The 5,000-nt window shown below is 40.4% G+C and overlaps 1 pseudogene; it reads left to right on the forward strand.

Annotated features, from left to right (window-relative positions):
- The window catches only part of LOC138030901 (dedicator of cytokinesis protein 9-like), a 43,925-nt pseudogene that overhangs the window by 18,936 nt on the left and 19,989 nt on the right, over positions 1 to 5,000 (forward strand).

The following is a 5,000-nucleotide window of genomic DNA, read 5'->3' on the forward strand; positions in this document are numbered from 1 at the left end:
AGCATCACGATTTTGTTCTCACTTGACTCGATTGCTCCTGTCCCCTGATAAAGAGTTTCACGAAATTCCTTTTTTTTTTTTGTCTGGTTTGATAGGGTCTTTGTTCGTATCGCTGCCCAGCTGCATAAAGCCAACCGACTGGAAGCCCTGAAATCTTACGTGAAGGTTTGTTAATTTTAATGTTTTTTGAAGTTCAAACGTGAAGTCACATTTCTGTATTGCTTGACCTTTTCGTGAGAGGTGGGTGATCGAATAGAAGTCATTAAATGCGTTTTTGGACTCCTAATTTATGACTCGAAGCAGCGCATCTTGATGTCGGTGTCTATTTTTGTTGTGATCCTATATGTACTGTCACCATTTCCACTGTCATTATCATCAACCCCTCATTTTCTTCCTCATTATTAAATACCTAAGCTCTATCGTTAGAACTGTTTAAGCTCCATGTAGATCATATACGTGATAGAATGTGAAGCCTATTTTAAAGTGGTGATCGCCGAGCCCCTTGTTATTTTTATATTTTCAGTACGTGTTCGTGACTGAGCTCACCGTAGATAACACGAAAACGATTCATGAACAGCTGTCCAAATACCTGATGTCAAACTTGAAGCCTGGGGCAGATCCAGCGGTTGTCAACGACCTCATGAAGGTAGTGTGGCGCTTGATTAGCTTTGAAACTCTCTTTACAAACCTCAGAGAAAGGTGGTGAGAGAATAGGCAGTATCAAAAGATACATACAATCTTGGGAGCGAAATAAGTCAAGTAAAGGAGTGAAGGGGAATTGCAACGAACGCTACTGGATTAAGGAAGCTCGAAAGGGTTTTCAGCTGAGCGCGCGCGCGTAAGCCATACACGTAATTCGTGAACTGCTCGCGTCAGCTCATGATTCAAATGGGTCACCACGGACTTAACCACTCGAATGAGCGGGTGACGCGTGCGTAGATACTGATCTTGTAAAGCCCTCATTTTTCTTGATTTTGCAACTTTACTCGTTTATATCTCTGCTTCCGGATGGTGAAGTTTTCATTTTTTGCATGTTAGGTTAGATTAATTTAAAACGTTTGTCTTTCAAATTTAAAAAACCGAAAAACTAGCCTACAGATTTTCTTGAATTTCAAGTAAATTATTTTAGAGAGTATTTCTAACATTATCTGGTAACGCTGAATGGGAAGATTTCACCGTCCCGTTTCTTCAAAAAAGACAATGTATGTTGATTTTAAGGCTCAAAGAAATGTATAATGTCGTTGCCTTGGCAAGGTTATTTTGGAGGAAAATATAATGTGAGAAATCTGCAATGGGTACCTAATACCCTGGCCAAATTACGTCTTGATATGACTACCCTAACTGTATCGAAGGACAGAATATGTTTATTTGTGTGAAAAAAAAAGGAGAAACTATTTGGAGCCTCCTTAAGCTTCATTTTTTTTTCTGTTAGTGATTTGGTTGGAGTTATTTTATGGAGTAGTTCTTTTTTTGCCGACAACTTCAAAGAAATTCAGAAGTTTGGTGACTGAGATAGTTAACTTGCAATTCATGGTTTTACTTTTGTAGCTTTCTTGGTTTTTGTTCGAGATTATCGTGAAGAGCATGGCACAGACGCTTGTTCAGTCGGACAAACTAAAGGTGAGTTTATACACCTCTCCGATTTAATCAAAAGGTTCATGCGCGTTAAGACAATATTTTAGGTTTATAGCGGAGCTCAGGCTCGGGAAACTCGCCAGCGGAGTACCATGGGTAAGATTTTTGGGGAAATCTATCCGTGCGAGAATTTTTGGTTACAACGTCACGTTCGTTTGCGCTTCCTCTCGTCCGCCAGCACAGAATAGGGAGTTTAAGCAAAGACGACGGGTACGGCTACGGCAACGCCACAAAGAAAGAATATTATCGGTTGAAAAAGGAAAAATGCTCGTGCTGCACGTGCAACACGAATTTCTGTGCATTTCTTTGCCGTACTCCACAAAACAACAACAACGTGAAATCACCAAATTTTAGGTTTTGACGACAACGTGGGCATGTAACAGTAAAAAGTAATTTGCAGTTTTGACTTTAAAACCGTTCGTACCCATCCAGTTACAGGATAGTTCGTCTATATTGTACAAGGTGAACAAGACGGATTAATCGCGAAATACTTGCGATAGCGCTAAGTTATATTTTGGACTAACATTTTCGTTGCCATAGCCGTCGTCTTTGCTAAAACTCCCTAATGTCGGAATGGGGAGGTAGGAGAGCCTCTGAGGACGGGAGTGTGTAGGCAATTTTCCTTGGCGGGAAATCGCGTGGAAGCGTTGCATTTGGCAACCCGCGTTTTTCTGGCGGGAAATCACAATAGTGACGAGCAACGGGATAAAGAACAGGAAAGTCAGTGGAAGAAAAGCAAAAGAGCTTGAGACAAGAGGCCACAAAATTTGAGAAATTTAAGCGAAGAAAGTCTCGAGAAGCCGAGGAAGAAGAAGAGGAATTTTCAATGAAAATCACCGTAAAGGTGAGAGAAATAGAGCGAGAGACAAAACACTTATTTGCAACGGTTAGCTTTCAGGTAACGTTTTCCTTCTTAATATATGCCTCGCTGCCTCACACATATAGTAATAATATAAGTAATAATATAAGTAATAATGACGATTACTTTTGTACTTTATACAGAAGCATAATTATTTCCATGTACTCTATATTGCTTTCTGGGGTTAGAAACGGGAGCTCCGCTTTTAGGCTTGGCTAAATCTATGTATTAGTGTTATGAAGACCACTGGTTGAGGATTTTCTCACGTAAAATGGCTTCGCAAATCAATGTTTTCAGTTGCACGGTACATACGATGAAAATGAAAAGTGTTTCAACCGGTTCATGATCGTTTATGGGCAAAAGTTAAACGTGCAAAATGTTTTGAAGTTATGCACGGTATATATCTTAGTGCCCGCACGTAACGTAAGCGATTTAACTGACCCAGATCGCCTGTGTAGATGCTCTGCCACTAAACTACAGGGGCCAGTTATTCAAGAGCCGGTTAACGCTAATCTCACGTTAAAAATTAACAAAGGAGTTTTATTCTCTACTCCCAAATGCTGTTCAAGGCTGATATTCGGTAAAACTTTACATTAGAAGAAGTCAATCTTGAAAAACAAAAATAAGCAAAGGAAACTTTCACCAGAACGTTGAAAACATGAAACAAAAGTTTACGCTAATCCTGGATTAAGCTAATCAGCTTTCGAGCAACCGGGCCCAGAAGACCCGTGAGAGGTAATCCTTAAGAATCTGTTCATGCGGTGTATGAGCGTTCATTATCAACTATCACAGACTATGGCTTTGGGTTTGCTCCAAGTGACAATATTGTGTCCTGTATACTGCCAATGACAATGGCCACATACCGCAGAGATACAAGAAGAAAATAAAACTCAACTTTAAAATTAGAGTCCAAGACCTTACAACAACTTTTGGGAGAATAACTTCACTCGGAATCTGACCAATGTTAGTTTCGTTTCGGTTTGGAAATTCAGTGTAACTCATCCACAATCATTTTTAGAGGTCCTATCCTGACATTAATTCTGCACATTTGGATTGCAGCGAATGAACCGAGAAAGCTGGTTTCCCGATAGCTATAATCGCTGTTTAGAGAATTTTCTGCAAGCTTTAGTTCCACAGATCATCAGCAGACTTAAAGACCAGCCTCAGATTGCTAAGGTTGGTGCGACAACTAACTTAGGCCCCGTCCACACGTATCCGAATATTTTTGAATCCGTAACTTTTTCTTTCCGGATACGCCTTCCGTCCACACTTATCCGGCGAATTCGCTGGCGAATCCGGAACTTTTTGAATACGCTCTCCAGAGTGGATATTTTTTAATCCGCTTATTCGGCCCCATTTTGATTACTGTAGTTCTGTTTGGGACGAATGCAACGTTACTCTGTGCAATAAACTGCAAAAATTGCAGAACAGGGCGGTTAGGGTTATCACCAAGAGTAGTTACCACTTGAGTGCTAACCATCTTCTTCTAACCACTACGTCAGGACAATGTCGCTAAGTGTCGGAAAAAGCTGAAAACCACCCTAATGTTTAAAATATTAAATGGTCTTGCTCCGGATTATCTACAGGACCTGTTTTCAATTCGCACCACAAAATATAATGTCAGGAATTTAGAAATGAAGCTTAATTTGCCCAAACCAAACACAGTGCGGCCTCACAATGGAACATCTTACCCCAACCATTTACGTACGATCGAATCAGTTAGATCTTTTAAAAAAGAAGTGAATCGATTTTATGTAAATGAGGGTTAGGCTCCCACACAGCAACCTTGTAAAACAGTATTTTTATTACTACAGTAGGTACTGAATTTTATTGTACTATGGCTATTGTATTCTTACTGAAGGTTTTACCGTGTTTAAATAAAGCATGTATATATGTAACCGTGTGGACGCTAAATCCGGATGACATATCAAGATCGAGCCCAGTTCCCTACCTTGAAATCAATTCTTAATAAGATGGCTGCCGAGGGCAATTTTATTTCTTTATTTTCTTCTTTTGGCGCTTGCTCTGTTACCTCAGTTTCCTTGAGGAGTCCTGAGTACTAGAGTGAATCCGGATACGTTTCAGATGCGTGTGGACGAGCAAATTCGATTTGAGTACGCTACGTGTGGATGAGAATATTTTTGAATCCGGAAAGAAAAAGTTGCGGGTTCAAAAATTTCCGGATACGTGTGGACGGGGCCTTAATTTGTGATACACTTATCCTGCTTGACAGAGCTTTTCTTGCTTTCTCTCTCTATCGAGAAGAAAAGGAAATCGCTCCATGTCGTCAAGAGCTTTGGGCGAATGATTGAACTCTTAACCGGTTTATAGCCAGTTTGAATTTTAACGTTTGTCCTATAGCGGAAGAGGTGAAGTGATGTTGCATCGAGTTCACGACGCGCATGCGTGACAGAACATCATGATTCGTGCAAAGGTTTCCTTCCCTTCTCATTAGAGAGAAAAATCAAGAAAGTCTCTGCCAAGCAGAGTATGATACAGTCGGTTC

Source organism: Montipora capricornis, chromosome 13 (assembly GCF_036669925.1).
Source record: "Montipora capricornis isolate CH-2021 chromosome 13, ASM3666992v2, whole genome shotgun sequence".
In the NCBI taxonomy this organism is placed as follows: domain Eukaryota; kingdom Metazoa; phylum Cnidaria; class Anthozoa; order Scleractinia; family Acroporidae; genus Montipora; species Montipora capricornis.